The sequence below is a fragment of the Rutidosis leptorrhynchoides genome, chromosome 5, assembly GCF_046630445.1.
Source record: "Rutidosis leptorrhynchoides isolate AG116_Rl617_1_P2 chromosome 5, CSIRO_AGI_Rlap_v1, whole genome shotgun sequence".
Taxonomy (NCBI): Eukaryota; Viridiplantae; Streptophyta; class Magnoliopsida; order Asterales; family Asteraceae; genus Rutidosis; species Rutidosis leptorrhynchoides.
Window position 1 is genome coordinate 44,482,056 of NC_092337.1, and position 19,328 is coordinate 44,501,383.

The window sequence follows — 19,328 nt, forward strand, 5'->3', positions numbered from 1 at the left end:
ATGAATATATATATATATATATATATATATATATATATATATATATATTTTACAAAATGATAAAATATAATATTAACCTTGATATAAAACGTTTTGACTTAAAAATACTATTATATATATATATATATATATATACACACATAGCGAAACGATGATTTAAAGAAGCAAATGACCAAAACACTCAAATGAATAAGTTACCCTTTGAGTGGGATAATTTTTCATTGATTTGAGTCTTGTTATTAATAAAGGTACGTTACACGAAACGTAAAGTACAAGATTTTATAGCGTACAAAACAACGTTCGAAAAACCAAAACCGAGACGTTAGTCAAGCGATAACGTACAAGTCATTGGAACTAAAATTACAAGTTAACTATGCACGTAAATATTATATAATATATATAATTATATAAATTAATATATATATATATATATATATATATATATATATATATATATATATATATATATATATATATATATATATATATATATAATAAACTGTCGACGGAAGAGATTAAAAAAGGAGTGAGTGCAGTCCAGCTAGGCCATATGACCGCATGGCCATTGCACCTCTGACCTATGCGATCGCATGGCAGGGAGGGTCAGGTGCAAGTATAAAGCTCGATCAGTTTTTGATTTTGAATTCATTCATCTTCTATCCTCTTATCTCCCTTACACTCTCTGATATATATATATATATATATATATATATATATATATATATATATATATATATATATATATATATATATATATATATATATATATGATTATTATTATTATTAAGATTAATATTATTATTAATCTTATTATCATTATCAGTAGTATTAATATTATTAATATTAGTATTATACATAAAATACTACGACGGGGTTCTGCTAATGTGTTTTCAAAACGAATTTTCAAATGGATTAAAGCTAAGAAAATTATGGGTTATAGCTATAGAGGTTATGGGTATGGTTCGGGGTATAGCTCGTGAGGTCAAACTAGTGTTTATCATTTTCGTTGCGTCTACATACTTTCCTGCAATATTGAATCACAATATTGATACGTGAGCATTCATATCTTATCTTTTATATATTAATAGTGTATCTCTGACTAGTGCTCGAGTATATATGTTCATGCATGCTAATATACTTAATTTTATCGTTAAATAGTTTAGGATAAATCATGAATTTAATACATATGCTACTGAGATAAGGTATATGATATGCATGTCATTGGAAAGCTGGCGAAAAATTAAAAACTTTTCATTTAGAAAGCGTATGGTTTCGATGAACGGATTAAAAGATATAGTCAACTGAATTATCATTAATTTTAGTATTATTATTAAAATGATTATTATTATTACTATCGTCGTTATTATCGTCGTTATTATTATTATCTAATAATTATTATTATTATTATCATTATCGTTATCAATATAAGTATTATCATTAAAATTGTTATTGTTATTATTATTACTATCATTATTATCATTAAGGTTATTATTAATATTATCATTATTATTAATATTATTAATATTATTATTATTATTATTATTATTATTATTATTATTATTATTATTATTATTATTATTATTAGTATTATCATTAATATTATTATAATATTTATTATTATTAGTATCATTATCATTAAAACTAATATTAGTATCATCTAAACATTATGATTACTATTATTATCATTTTTATGAATGCGTTATATAAGAGGACTAAAAGCTATTAAACAAATCAATTAGGAAATAATAAGTATAAGTATCATGATAAAATTTAAATATTATATGATATTGATTTAGATAAAAATATAGTTTTCATTATTTTTATCATTATTATTATTAAAAGTATCATTAATAATAAAATTTATTTAAAATTATCATTTTTGATAGAAATATCATTGTTATTATAAAATATTATTATTATTATCATTTTAGTATTATTATTATTAAAAATTATCATTTTGAATAGAATTATTATTTTTATATAAAATATTATTATTACAGTTAATATTAAAAAGTATCGTTATTATTAAAATTATCATGATTAGAATTATCATCTTATTATAATTAATATCATCATTAGTAAATACAAATATGGTTATTATTATTATTACTAGAATAATAATAATAATTATTATTATTACAAAATAATACTACTTTCACTTATTATTATTATTATTATTATTATTATCAGTATTATTTTATCAAATATATATGTGATACAAAGATATTTTTACCACCCGTAATATAATTACATTAATAATACATACCACCATATTTTTATGATATTGAGTGAACTATATAAATTTTATTACTTGAGATATATAAAAGTATATTTTTATCATATATAAATTTTAATATAAATTTTTATTTATTAATAAATGAATTGTATTATTTACTCTAATAAAATCTAATAAATATATTTAAATATATAAAAAACTATATTTAAGTTATATAATAAACATGTATAGATTTTGGAAGTCATTTTGGGTCAAGTTGACTTTTGTTGACTTTTGCATATCGATCTCGAGCATTAGGATTGTGATACACTATGACTTGACCTAAATTGTTAGACAGATATTGACCAACATATAAATATGTAACATCTCGATTTTCCCATACGTGATTTAGGGTACGTAATTGATCTTAAGTACGTTTATACTTGATCGTATATGTGTTTAAATGATTTAAAGTTTTAGTTGATGTATACGATATATATATATATATATATATATATATATATATATATATATATATATATATATATATATATATATACATACACACACACACACGAGAGAATGTATACGTGTATGAGTATGGGCATGGGTTAGAAGTGTAGTGTCACCTGGAAATTTAGTGTCATTTGAAACTTCACCTGGAAGTTCACCTGGAAGTGTAGTGTCACCTGAAAGTTCACCTGGAAGTGTAGTGTCACCTGGAAGTTCACCTGAAAATAAGTTGTTTTAAATTAAATTGTAAAAAGGAAGGGCATTTTGGTATTTTTACTTGTGGGGCGAATTTAAGACCCCAAGGTCAGATCTAGAGTGTCATGTACTCTTCTTTCACCTACCTTAACCCTTCCACCTCAATTTTAGAGTGAGAAAGGGTTTTAGTGTGAGAAAACTCAAATCAAGGCGGAAGAAGCTTGATTCGGGTCAAAGTCCAAGTTTTAAAGTTGTTCCCTACGTCACTAGCTACGTTGTGGTAGTGTTGGTAAGTCTTAACTCCGTGTTTTGAGTTTTAATTGGTTTATGGCTAGGGTTTTGTTTACTTGAGACTTGTAAGACCCATTTTGTAGTGACCCGAGCTTTTCCATGTTTATATATATTAATTGAGATTGATATTTACATGATTAAATGTTTCCAACATGTTAAGCAATCAAACTTGTTAAGACTTGATTAATTGAAATATGTTTCATATAGACAATTGACCACCCAAGTTGACCGGCGATTCACGAACGTTAAAACTTGTAAAAATGACATGACGATATATATATGGATATACATATGGTTAACATGAGATTATGATAAGTAAGTATCTCCATAAGTATATTAACAATGAGTTATATACATATAAACAAGACTACTAACTTAAGGATTTCGAAACGAGACATATATGTAACGATTATCGTTGTAACGACATTTAAATGTATATATATCATATTAAGATATATTAATATATCATAATATCATGATAATATAATAATTTAACATCTCATTAGATATAATAAACAATGGGTTAACAACATTAATTGAGATCGTTAACTTAAATGTTTCAAAACAACACTTACATGTAACGACTAACGATGACTTAACGACTCAGTTAAAATGTATATACATGTAGTGTATTTAGATGTATTAAAATACTTTTAGAAGACTTCAAGACATATATCAAAACACTCATACTTAACGAAAATGGTTACAGTTACTTTTCCATTCTTTTCTTTCATCAAGAATTCTAGTCGTATTCTTACCCGTATTATACACAGCTTCAAAACGTACTTACTATGAGTATATACCAATAGGAACTAGCATGGGATTCCACTCTTGATTATGTCATGTATGACTAATCAATTTTAACTTCTACCATGAGCTAGTCAACTAACTAGAACTCCTTTTAACCCCACTCACCACTCACCAATTACCACTCATCATTCACTCCATTTCACTTCCAATTCTCTTTCTAATTCTCTCTCAACACACACACACTATTATGAACGTATTTTTCCAGTAGTTAATCATCATCTTCATCAAAAATCACTTCAAGAATCAAGCTATAATCATCATAGGAAGAACACTTCAAAAATCCCTTCAAGTTTACTAATTTACTTCCAAGCTTTCTAATCCATTCCAAGTAATCATCTAAGATCAAGAAACCTTTGTTATATACAGTAGGTTATCTTTCTTATTCAAGGTAATATTCATATTCAAACTTTGATTCAATTTCTATAACTATAAACTATCTTAATTCGAGTAAAAATCTTACTTGAACTTGTTTTTGTGTCATGATCCTACTTCAAGAACTTTCAAGCCATCCAAGATCCTTTGAAGCTAGATCATTTCTTGTCACTTCCAGTAGGTTTACCTACTAAACTTGAGGTAGTAATGATGTTCATAACATCATTCGATTCATATATATAAAACTATCTTATTCGAAGGTTTAAACTCGTAATCACTAGAACATAGTTTAGTTAATTCTAAACTTGTTCGCAAACAAAAGTTAATCCTTCTAACTTGACTTTTAAAATTAACTACACACATGTTCTATATCTATATGATATGCTAACTTAATGATTTAAAACCTGGAAACACGAAAAACACCGTAAAACCGGATTTACGCCATCGTAGTAACACCGCGGGCTGTTTTGGGTTAGTTAATTAAAAACTATGATAAACTTTGATTTAAAAGTTGTTATTCTAAGAAAATGATTTTTATTATGAACATGAAACTATATCCAAAAATTATGGTTAAACTCAAAGTGGAAGTATGTTTTCTAAAATGGTCATCTAGACGTCGTTCTTTCGACTGAAATGACTACCTTTACAAAAATGACTTGTAACTTATTTTTCCGTCTATAAACGTATAATTTTCTGTTTAGATTCATAAAATAGAGTTCAATATGAAACCATAGCAATTTGATTTACTTAAAACGGATTTAAAATGAAGAAGTTATGGGTAAAACAAGATTGGATAATTTTTCTCATTTTAGCTACGTGAAAATTGGTAACAAATCTATTCCAACCATAACTTAATCAACTTGTATTGTATATTATGTAATCTTGAGATACCATAGACACGTATACAATGTTTCGACCTATCATGTCAACACATCTATATATATTTCGGAACAACCATAGACACTCTATATGTGAATGTTGGAGTTAGCTATACAGGGTTGAGGTTGATTCCAAAATATATATAGTTTGAGTTGTGATCAATACTGAGATACGTATACACTGGGTCGTGGATTGATTCAAGATAATATTTATCGATTTATTTCTGTACATCTAACTGTGGACAACTAGTTGTAGGTTACTAATGAGGACAGCTGACTTAATAAACTTAAAACATCAAAATATATTAAAAGTGTTGTAAATATATTTTAAACATACTTTGATATATATGTATATATTGTTATAGGTTCGTGAATCAACCAGTGGTCAAGTCTTACTTCCCGACGAAGTAAAAATCTGTGAAAGTGAGTTATAGTCCCACTTTTAAAATCTAATATTTTTGGGATGAGAATACATGCAGGTTTTATAAATGATTTACAAAATAGACACAAGTACGTGAAACTACATTCTATGGTTGAATTATCGAAATCGAATATGCCCCTTTTTATTAAGTCTGGTAATCTAAGAATTAGGGAACAGACACCCTAATTGACGCGAATCCTAAAGATAGATCTATTGGGCCTAACAAACCCCATCCAAAGTACCGGATGCTTTAGTACTTCGAAATTTATATCATATCCGAAGGGTGTCCCAGAATGATGGGGATATTCCTATATATATGCATCTTGTTAATGTCGGTTACCAGGTGTTCACCATATGAATGATTTTTATCTCTATGTATGGGATGTGTATTGAAATATGAAATCTTGTGGTCTATTGTTACGATTTGATATATATAGGTTAAACCTATAACTCACCAACATTTTTGTTGACGTTTAAAGCATGTTTATTCTCAGGTGAATACTAAGAGCTTCCGCTGTTGCATACTAAAATAAGGACAAGATTTGGAGTCCATGTTTGTATGATATTGTGTAAAAACTGCATTCAAGAAACTGATTTTGATGTAACATATTTGTATTGTAAACCATTATGTAATGGTCGCGTGTAAACAGGATATTTTAGATTATCATTATTTGATAATCTACGTAAAGCTTTTTAAACCTTTATTTATGAAATAAAGGTTATGGTTTGTTTTAAAAATGAATGCAGTCTTTGAAAAACGTCTCATATAGAGGTCAAAACCTCGCAACGAAATCAATTAATATGGAACGTTTTTAATCAATAAGAACGGGACATTTCAGTTGGTATCAGAGCCAGGTTCTTAGAGAACCAGAAAATTTGCATTAGTGTGTCTTATCGAGTTTGCTAGGATGCATTAGTGAGTCTGGACTTCGACCGTGTTTTCTTTAAAAATGATTGCTTAACATTTTTGTTGGAAACTATATATTTTTAACATATGAATATTATGTGATATATTAATCTCTTAACATGTTTGATATTATGTGATAGATGTAAATTGGAATGATTCGTGGACCGATTCACAAGTTCCCGAAGAGGAACCGGAAGAAGAGTCGGAACCGGAAGAAGAATCGGAACCGGAAGAAGAATCGGAACCGGAAGAAGAAATAGAACCGGAAGAAGAAATAGAACCGGTGGGGGAAATAATAAAACGGTTAAGTAAAAGAGAATCCTCAACCAACCGACCAAGGTTAATTATGGTCAATGGTGTTTCCGCCAAGGAAGCAAAATATTGGGAGGATTACCAATTCTCCGATGAATCGGATTCCGACGAGAATTCCGATGATGTTATAGAAATTACCCCAACCGAATTTAAAAAGGCAAAAGAAAATAATAAGGGAAAGGGCATAAAAATAGAGAAATCTAATTCCAACCCCGATGAACTTTATATGTATCGTCAACCCCCGAAGTCCTTAAGTTGTAACAATGACCCGGGAACCTCTAAACCACCAGGTTTTTCTAAACCAATGTGGAAAACGACGGTTCGTATTAGGGGAACATCATATATCCCTAGAAACTTGGCAAAACGAACCAAAACCGAACAAGAAGAAACGAGCGAGTCGGAATAAGATAGTTGTATTCGTGTGGTGTAATATATGTAATATAGTGTGCTTATGCTTTATGATATATGTAAAAATTGCTTGTATTAATAAGTATTTTTTTTATGAATCTAACTCTTGTCTATTTTACAGTATAAAAACACAAAATGGATAGACAACCCAATATTTTAAGAGACCTACCCGGAGACATGATTGATGAAATCTTGTCTAGAGTCGGTCAGAATTCCTCGGCACAACTATTTAAGGCGAGATCAGTTTGTAAGACATTCGAAGAACGTTCCAAGAATGCCTTGGTTTATAAAAGGCTTTCGTTCGAAAGATGGGGGATATCACATTGGGAAATCCATAAGTTACGATGTGTTTACTTTGACGCATATATTGCGGGGAACCCAAATGCTATTTTACGCAACGGGTTAAGAAATTATTTTGACTCAGTATATCCGAATATAGGACTTCGTGATTTAGAAAAAGCGGCTAACATGCAACATAAAGAAGCATGTTATGCTTACGGGTTAGTAATGTTCGCTTCTCACCAAAGTGAGAACAAGAACAACGGTCTACAACTATTAAACAAAACGTTCCCACAAGTGACGGAGTCGGTAATTGGGGTAAGAAATGAGGTTTTTAGGTTATTACGAGACTGTTGGTCATTACGTAACCCTCGTCCCTTTGACAACGTTACAACATGCTGTCTTATCAATGGCCATAACGGTTATGTTCCACAAGACCAAGGATGGGAAGTAGTCCTAGTAAAACCAGAATGCATGACTTGTTTCTGGACGTATGAATTACGAGTCTTTATTGCCTTTGCTGAACGACTTGTGTACTAGCTAGAATTATCTTCACAACTATCTTGTATCAAAGTTATTGTGTGCTATATTTCATGCTTTATGTAAAATAAGCGGTATTGTAAGTTTGTAAAATATTGTATAAAAGTTTGAACGCGAAATATTATTACAATCAGTTTTTCATATAGAATTGTAGTAGTTGAATTGTATACTAGCTACTAAGTATGAACTTAACGGGTAGGTACTACCCGAATTTAAACTTATAAAATGCTAATATGAAGAAAAAGCTTTTATAAATGAGTTCATATTATGCTACGAAATACTATTAACTACTCTTAATATTCTGTATGATTAACTTGTTCCATTTGACTATTTTGAAGGAAATGGTACCGACTACTCGACACACCGTGAATATGAATGAAGAGGAATTCCGTACTTTTCTAGCTTCAAACATAGCCGCAGTACAGGCTGCGCTACATACCAACAATAACCTTGGATCTGGCAGTACAGGAAATCGTGTAGGATGCACCTACAAAGAATTCACTGCCTGCAAACCTTTAGAATTTGATGGAACCGAAGGACCGATCGGATTGAAACGGTGGACCGAGAAGGTCGAATCGGTGTTTGCCATAAGTAAGTGTACTGAATAGGACAAAGTGAAGTACGCTACGCATACCTTCACAGGTTCTGCGTTAACATGGTGGAATACCTATCTAGAGCAAGTGGGACAAGATGATGCGTACGCACTACCGTGGTCAGCATTCAAGCACTTGATGAACGAGAAGTACCGTCCCAGAACCGAGGTCAATAAGCTCAAGACAGAACTTAGAGGGTTACGAACCCAAGGATTTGATATTACTACGTACGAAAGACGATTCACAGAATTGTGCCTATTGTGTCCGGGAGCATTCGAAGATGAGGAAGAGAAGATCGACGCGTTTGTGAAAGGATTACCGGAAAGAATCCAAGAAGATATAAGTTCACACGAGTCCGCCTCCATACAACAGGCATGTAGAATGGCTCACAAACTAGTGAACCAGATTGAAGAAAGAATTAAAGAACAGACTGCTGAAGAGGCCAATGTGAAGCAAGTCAAAAGAAAGTGGGAGGAAAACGGTGATAAGAATCAATAATACAACAACAACAACAATTACAACAATAATCGCAACAATCATCCCAACAATCGCAACATCAATCGCAACTACAACAAACGACCCAACAACAACAACAACAACAACAACAACAACAACAGCAACTACAACAATCATCCCAATAACAATAATAACCGCAACAACAACAACAATCAGAAGCAGCTATGCCAAAGGTGTGAAAATTATCACTCGGGGTTCTGCACCAAATTTTGCAACAAGTGTAAAAGAAATGGTCATAGCGCGGCGAAGTGTGAGGTCTACGGACCAGGGGTTAACAGAAAGAAAGGAACAAATGGTGTCGGAACGAGTAATGGCGGAGCAAGTAGTGTCGAAGCAAGTTATGCCAATGTAGTTTGTTATAAATGTGGAAAACCGGGCCACATTATTAGAAATTGCCCGAACCAGGAGAACACGAATGGACAAGGCCGCAGAAGAGTTTTCAATATTAATGCGGCCGAGGCACAGGAAGACCCGGAGCTTGTTACGGGTACGTTTCTTATTGACAATAAATCTGCTTACATTTTATTTGATTTGGGTGCGGATAGAAGCTATATGAGTAGAGATTTTTGTGCTAAATTAAGTTGTCCATTGACGCCTTTGGATAGTAAATTTTTACTCGAATTAGCAAATGGTAAATTAATTTCAGCAGATAATATATGTCGGAATCGAGAAATTAAACTGGTTAGCGAAACATTTAAGATGAAATGTCCCGTTCTTATTGATTAAAAACGTTCCATATTAATTGATTTCGTTGCGAGGTTTTGACCTCTATATGAGACGTTTTTCAAAGACTGCATTCATTTTAAAACAAACCATAACCTTTATTTCATCAATAAAGGTTTAAAAAGCTTTACGTAGATTATCAAATAATGATAATCTAAAATATCCTGTTTACACACGACCATTACATAATGGTTTACAATACAAATATGTTACAACAAAATAAGTTTCTTGAATGCAGTTTTTACACAATATCATACATGCATGGACTCCAAATCTCGTCCTTATTTAAGTATGCGACAGCGGAAGCTCTTAATAATCACCTGAGAATAAACATGCTTAAAACGTCAACAAAAATGTTGGTGAGTTATAGGTTTAGCCTATATATATCAAATCATAATAATAGACCACAAGATTTCATATTTCAATATACATCCCATACATAGAGATAAAATTCATTCATATGGTGAACACCTGGTAACCGACATTAACAAGATGCATATATAAGAATATCCCCATCATTCCGGGACACCCTTCGGATATGATATAAATTTCGAAGTACTAAAGCATCCGGTACTTTGGATGGGGCTTGTTGGGCCCAATAGATCTATCTTTAGGATTCGCGTCAATTAGGGTGTCTGTTCCCTAATTCTTAGATTACTAGACTTAATAAAAAGGGGCATATTCGATTTCGATAATTCAACCATAGAATGTAGTTTCACGTACTTGTGTCTATTTTGTAAATCATTTATAAAACCTGCATGTATTCTCATCCAAAAAATATTAGATTTTAAAAGTGGGACTATAACTCACTTTCACAGATTTTTACTTCGTCGGGAAGTAAGACTTGGCCACTGGTTGATTCACGAACCTATAACAATATATACATATATATCAAAGTATGTTCAAAATATATTTACAACACTTTTAATATATTTTGATGTTTTAAGTTTATTAAGTCAGCTGTCCTCGTTAGTAACCTACAACTAGTTGTCCACAGTTAGATGTACAGAAATAAATCGATAAATATTATCTTGAATCAATCCACGACCCAGTGTATACGTATCTCAGTATTGATCACAACTCAAACTATATATATTTTGGAATCAACCTCAACCCTGTATAGCTAACTCCAACATTCACATATAGAGTGTCTATGGTTGTTCCGAAATATATATAGATGTGTCGACATGATAGGTCGAAACATTGTATACGTGTCTATGGTATCTCAAGATTACATAATATACAATACAAGTTGATTAAGTTATGGTTGGAATAGATTTGTTAACAATTTTCACGTAGCTAAAATGAGAAAAATTATCCAATCTTGTTTTACCCATAACTTTTTCATTTTAAATCCGTTTTGAGTGAATCAAATTGCTATGGTTTCATATTGAACTCTATTTTATGAATCTAAATAGAAAAGTATAGGTTTATAGTCGGAAAAATAAGTTACAAGTTGTTTTTGTAAAGGTAGTCATTTCAGTCGAAAGAACGACGTCTAGATGACCATTTTAGAAAACATACTTCCACTTTGAGTTTAACCATAATTTTTGGATATAGTTTCATGTTCATAATAAAAATCATTTTCTCAGAATAAAAACTTTTAAATCAAAGTTTATCATAGTTTTTAATTAACTAACCCAAAACAGCCCGCGGTGTTACTACGACGGCGTAAATCCGGTTTTACGGTGTTTTTCGTGTTTCCAGGTTTTAAATCATTAAGTTAGCATATCATATAGATATAGAACATGTGTTTAGTTGATTTTAAAATTCAAGTTAGAAGGATTAACTTTTGTTTGCGAACAAGTTTAGAATTAACTAAACTATGTTCTAGTGATTACAAGTTTAAACCTTCGAATAAGATAGCTTTATATGTATGAATCGAATGATGTTATGAACATCATTACTACCTTAAGTTCCTTGGATAAACCTACTGGAAAAGAGAAAAATGGATCTAGCTTCAATGGATCCTTGGATGGCTCGAAGTTCTTGAAGCAAAATCATGACACGAAAACAAGTTCAAGTAAGATCATCACTTGAAATAAGATTGTTATAGTTATAGAAATTGAACCAAAGTTTGAATATGATTATTACCTTGTATTAGAATGATAACCTACTGTAAGAAACAAAGATTTCTTGAGGTTGGATGATCACCTTACAAGATTGGAAGTGAGCTAGCAAACTTGAAAGTATTCTTGATTTTATGAAACTAGAACTTTTGGAATTTATGAAGAACACTTAGAACTTGAAGATAGAACATGAGAGAGATCAATTAGATGAAGAAAATTGAAGAATGAAAGTGTTTGTAGGTTTTTTTGGTCGTTGGTGTATGGATTAGATATAAAGGATATGTAATTTTGTTTTCATGTAAATAAGTCATGAATGATTACTCATATTTTTGTAATTTTATGAGATATTTCATGCTAGTTGCCAAATGATGGTTCCCACATGTGTTAGGTGACTCACATGGGCTGCTAAGAGCTGATCATTGGAGTGTATATACCAATAGTACATATATCTAAAAGCTGTGTATTGTACGAGTACGAATACGGGTGCATACGAGTAGAATTGTTGATGAAACTGAACGAGGATGTAATTGTAAGTATTTTTGTTAAGTAGAAGTATTTTGATAAGTGTCTTGAAGTCTTTCAAAAGTGTATGAATACATATTAAAACACTACATGTATATACATTTTAACTGAGTCGTTAAGTCATCGTTAGTCGTTACATGTAAATGTTGTTTTGAAACCTTTAGGTTAACGATCTTGTTGAATGTTGTTAACCCATTGTTTATTGTAACAAATGAGATATTAAATTATTATATTATCATGATATTATGATATATAATATATCTTAGTATGATGTATATACAGTTAAATGTCGTTACAACGATAATCGTTACATATATGTCTCGTTTCGAAATCATTAAGTTAGTAGTCTTATTTTTACATATGTATTTCATTGTTAATACACTTAATAATATATTTACTTATCATTTAGCATAATTAACCAAGTGTATCAATATCTTAATATGATTCATATGTACCTAGTAAGACGTTGTTATAACGATAATCATTATATATATCGTTTTCGAGTTTCTTAAATTAATAGTCTCATTTTTATGTATATAACTCATTGTTAAAATACTTAATGAGATACATACTTATAATAAAAACATGTTAACTATATATATAACCATATATATGTCATTGTATAGTTTTTACAAGTTTTAACGTTCGTGAATCACCGGTCAACTTGGGTGGTCAATTGTCTATATGAAACCTATTTCAATTAATCAAGTCTTAAAAAGTTTGATTGCTTAACATGTTGGAAAAATTTAATCATGTAAATATCAATCTCAATTAATATATATAAACATGGAAAAGTTCGGGTCACTACAGTACCTACCCGTTTAATAAATTTCGTCCCGAAATTTTAAGCTGTTGAAGGTGTTGACGAATCTTCTGGAAATAGATGCGGGTATTTCTTCTTCATCTGATCTTCATGCTCCCAGGTGAACTCGGGTCCTCTACGAGCATTCCATCGAACCTTAACAATTGGTATCTTGTTTTGCTTAAGTCTTTTAACCTCACGATCCATTATTTCGACGGGTTCTTCGATGAATTGAAGTTTTTCGTTGATTTAGATTTCATCTAACGGAATAGTGAGATCTTCTTTAGCAAAACATTTCTTCAAATTCGAGACGTGGAAAGTGTTATGTACAGCCGCGAGTTGTTGAGGTAACTCAAGTCGGTAAGCTACTGGTCCGACACGATCAATAATCTTGAATGGTCCAATATACCTTGGATTTAATTTCCCTCGTTTACCAAATCGAACAACGCCTTTCCAAGGTGCAACTTTAAGCATGACCATCTCTCCAATTTCAAATTCTATATCTTTTCTTTTAATGTCAGCGTAGCTCTTTTGTTGACTTTGGGCGGTTTTCAACCGTTGTTGAATTTGGATGATCTTCTCGGTAGTTTCTTGTATAATCTCCGGACCTGTAATCTGTCTATCCCCCACTTCACTCCAACAAATCGGAGACCTGCACTTTCTACCATAAAGTGCTTCAAACGGCGCCATCTCAATGCTTGAATGGTAGCTGTTGTTGTAGGAAAATTCTGCTAATGGTAGATGTCGATCCCAACTGTTTCCGAAATCAATAACACATGCTCGTAGCATGTCTTCAAGCGTTTGTATCGTCCTTTCGCTCTGCCCATCAGTTTGTGGATGATAGGCAGTACTCATGTCTAGACGAGTTCCTAATGCTTGCTGTAATGTCTGCCAGAATCTTGAAATAAATCTGCCATCCCTATCAGAGATAATAGAGATTGGTATTCCATATTTGGAGATGACTTCCTTCAAATACAGTCGTGCTAACTTCTCCATCTTGTCATCTTCTCTTATTGGCAAGAAGTGTGCTGATTTGGTGAGACGATCAACTATTACCCAAATAGTATCAAAACCACTTGCAGTCCTTGGCAATTTAGTGATGAAATCCATGGTAATGTTTTCCCATTTCCATTCCGGGATTTCGGGTTGTTGAAGTAGACCTGATGGTTTCTGATGCTCAGCTTTGACCTTAGAACACGTCAAACATTCTTCTACGTATTTAGCAACATCGGCTTTCATACCCGGCCACCAAAAATGTTTCTTGAGATCCTTGTACATCTTCCCCGTTCCAGGATGTATTGAGTATCTGGTTTTATGAGCTTCTCTAAGTACCATTTCTCTCATATCTCCAAATTTTGGTACCCAAATCCTTTCAGCCCTATACTGGGTTACGTCTTCCTGAATATTAAGATGCTTCTCCGATCCTTTGGGTATTTCATCCTTTAAATTTCCCTCTTTTAAAACTCCTTGTTGCGCCTCCTTTATTTGAGTAGTAAGGTTATTATGAATCATTATATTCATAGATTTTACTCGAATGGGTTCTCTGTCCTTCCTGCTCAAGGCATCGGCTAACACATTTGCCTTCCCCGGGTGGTAACGAATCTCAAAGTCGTAATCATTCAACAATTCAATCCACCTACGCTGCCTCATATTCAGTTGTTTCTGATTAAATATGTGTTGAAGACTTTTGTGGTCGGTATATATAATACTTTTGACCCCATATAAGTAGTGCCTCCAAGTCTTTAATGCAAAAACAACCGCTCCTAATTCCAAATCATGTGTCGTATAATTTTGTTCGTGAATCTTCAATTGTCTAGACGCATAAGCAATCACCTTCGTTCGTTGCATTAATACACAACCGAGACCTTGCTTTGATGCGTCATAATAAATCACAAAATCATCATTCCCTTCAGGCAATGACAATATAGGTGCCGTAGTTAGCTTTTTCTTCAATAACTGAAACGCTTTCTCTTGTTCATCATTCCATTCAAATTTCTTCCCTTTATGCGTTAATGCAGTCAAGGGTTTTGCTATTCTGAAAAAATCTTGGATGAACCTTCTGTAGTAACCAGCTAGTCCTAAAAACTGGCGTATGTGTTTCGGAGTTTTCGGGGCTTCCCACTTTTCAACAGTTTCTATCTTTGCCGGATCCACCTTAATACCTTCTTTGTTCACTATGTGACCGAGGAATTGAACTTCTTCCAACCAAAATGCACACTTTAAAAACTTAGCGTACAATTCTTCCTTCCTCAATACTTCTAACACCTTTCTCAAATGTTCACTGTGTTCTTGGTCATTCTTTGAGTAAATAAGTATGTCATCAATGAAAACAATGACAAACTTGTCAAGGTATGGTCCACACACTCGGTTCATAAGGTCCATGAACACAGCTGGTGCATTAGTTAAACCAAACAGCATGACCATAAACTCGTAATGACCGTAACGTGTTCTGAAAGCAGTCTTTGGAATATCATCTTCTTTCACCCGCATTTGATGATACCCGGAACGTAAGTCAATCTTTGAATAAACAGACGAGCCTTGTAGTTGATCAAATAAGTCGTCGATTCTCGGTAGTGGGTAGCGGTTCTTGATGGTAAGTTTGTTCAACTCTCGGTAGTCGATACACAACCTGAATGTACCATCTTTCGTCTTGACAAACAAAACAAGAGCTCCCCACGGTGATGTGCTTGGTCGAATGAAACCACGCTCTAAAAGTTCTTGTAATTGGCTTTGCAGTTCTTTCATCTCGCTGGGTGCGAGTCTGTAAGAACACGAGCTATTGGTGCAGCTCCTGGTACAAGATCTATTTGAAATTCAACAGATCGATGTGGGGGTAATCCCGGTAATTCTTTCAGAAATACATCGGGAAATTCTTTTGCAATGGGAACATCATTGATGCTCTTTTCTTCAGTTTATACTTTCTCGACGTGTGCTAGAACAGCATAGCAACCTTTTCTTATTAGTTTTTGTGCCTTCAAATTACTAATAAGATGTAGCTTCGTGTTGCCCTTTTCTCCGTACACCATTAAGGGTTTTCCTTTTTCTCGTATAATGCGAATTGCATTTTTGTAACAGTCGATCTCTGCTTTCACTTCTTTCAACCAGTCCATACCGATTATCACATCAAAACTCCCTAACTCTACTGGTATCAAATCAATCTTAAATGTTTCGCTAACCAGTTTAATTTCTCGATTTCGACATATATTATCTGCTGAAATTAATTTACCATTTGCTAATTCGAGTAAAAATTTACTATCCAAAGGCATCAATGGACAACTTAATTTAGCACAAAAATCTCTACTCATATAGCTTCTATCCGCACCCGAATCAAATAAAACGTAAGCAGATTTATTGTCAATAAGAAACGTACCCGTAACAAGCTCCGGGTCTTCCTGTGCCTCTGCCGCATTAATATTAAAAACTCTTCCGCGGCCTTGTCCATTCGTGTTCTCCTGGTTCGGGCAATTTCTAATAATGTGGCCCGGTTTTCCACATTTATAACAAACTACATTGGCATAACTTGCTCCGACACTACTTGCTCCGCCATTACTCGTTCCGACACCATTTGTTCCTTTAGTTCTATTAACCCCTGGTCCGTAGACCTCACACTTCGCCGCGCTATGACCATTTCTTTTACACTTATTGCAAAATTTGGTGCAGAACCCCGAGTGATACTTTTCACACCTTTGGCATAGCTGCTTCTGATTGTTGTTGTTGTTGCGGTTATTATTGTTGTTGGGATGATTGTTGTAGTTGCTGTTGTTGTTGTTGTTGTTGTTGTTGTTGTTGTTGGGCCGTTTGTTGTAGTTGCGATTGATGTTACGATTGTTAGGATAATTGTTGCGATTATTGTTGTAATTGCTGTTGTTGTTGTATTGGTGATTCTTATCACCGTTTTCCTCCCACTTTCTTTTGACTTGCTTCACATTGGCCTCTTCAGCAGTCTGTTCTTTAATTCTTTCTTCAATCTGGTTCACTAGTTTGTGAGCCATTCTACATGCCTGTTGTATGGAGGCGGGCTCGTGTGAACTTATATCTTCTTGGATTCTTTCCGGTAATCCTTTCACAAACGCGTCGATCTTCTCTTCCTCATCTTCGAATGCTCCCGGACACAATAGGCACAATTCTGTGAATCGTCTTTCGTACGTGGTAATATCAAATCCTTGGGTTCGTAACCCTCTAAGTTCTGTCTTGAGCTTATTGACCTCGGTTCTGGGACGGTACTTCTCGTTCATCAAGTGCTTGAATGCTGACCACGGTAGTGCGTACGCATCGTCTTGTCCCACTTACTCTAGATAGGTATTCCACCATGTTAACACAGAACCTGTGAAGGTATGCGTAGCGTACTTCACTTTGTCCTCTTCAGTACACTTACTTATGGCAAACACCGATTCGACCTTCTCGGTCCACCGTTTCAATCCGATCGGTCCTTCGGTTCCATCAAATTCCAAAGGTTTGCAGGCAGTGAATTCTTTGTAGGTGCATCCTACACGATTTCCTGTACTGCTAGATCCAAGGTTATTGTTGGTATGTAGCGCAGCCTGTACTGCGGCTATGTTTGAAGCTAGAAAAGTACGGAATTCCTCTTCATTCATATTCACGGTGTGTCGAGTAGTCGGTGCCATTTCCTTCAAAATAGTCAAATGGAACAAGTTAATCATACAGAATATTAAGAGTAGTTAATAGTATTTCGTAGCATAATATGAACTCATTTATAAAAGCTTTTTCTTCATATTAGCGTTTTATAAGTTTAAATTCGGGTAGTACCTACCCGTTAAGTTCATACTTAGTAGCTAATATACAATTCAACTACTACAATTCTATACGAAAAACTGATTATAATAATATTTCGCGTTCAAACTTTTACACAATATTTTACAAACTTACAATACCGCTTATTTTACATATAGCATGAAATATAGCACACAATAAATTTGATACAAGATGGTTGTGAAGATAATTCTAGCTAGTACACAAGTCGTTCAGCAAAGGCAATAAAGACACGTAATTCATACGTCCAGAAACAAGTCATGCATTCTGGTTTTACTAGGATTACTTCCCATCCTTGGTCTTGTGGAACATAACTGTTATGGCCGTTGATAAAACAGCGTGTTGTAACATCGTCAAAGGGATGAGGGTTATGTAATGTCCAACAGTCCCGTAACAATCTAAAAACCTCATTTCTTACCCCAATTACCGACTCCGTCACTTGTGGGAACGTTTTGTTTAATAGTTATAGCCCGATGTTCTTGTTCTCACTTTGGTGAGAAGCGAACATTACTAATCCGTAAGCATAACATGCTTCTTTATGTTGCATGTTAGCCGCTTTTTCTAAATCACGAAGTCCTATATTCGGATATACTGAGTCAAAATAATTTCTTAACCCGTTGCGTAAAATAGCATTTGGGTTCCCCGCAATATATGCGTCAAAGTAAACACATCGTAACTTATGGATTTCCCAATGTGATATCCCCCATCTTTCGAACGAAAGCCTTTTATAAACCAAGGCATTCTTGGAACGTTCTTCGAATGTCTTACAAACTGATCTCGTCTTAAATAGTTGTGCCGAAGAATTCTGACCGACTCTAGACAAGATTTCATCAATCATGTCTCCGGGTAGGTCTCTTAAAATATTGGGTTGTCTATCCATTTTGTGTTTTTATACTGTAAAATAGACAAGAGTTAGATTCATAAAAAAAAAATACTTATTAATACAAGCAATTTTTACATATATCATAAAGCATAAGCACACTATATTACATATATTACACCACACGAATACAACTATCTTATTCCGACTCGCTTGTTTCTTCTTCTTCGGTTTTGGATCGTTTTGCCAAGTTTCTAGGGATATATGATGTTCCCCTAATACGAGCCGTCGTTGTCTACATTGGTTTAGAAAAACCTGTTGGTTTAGAGGTTCCCGGGTCATTGTTACAACTTAAGGACTTCGGGGGTTGAC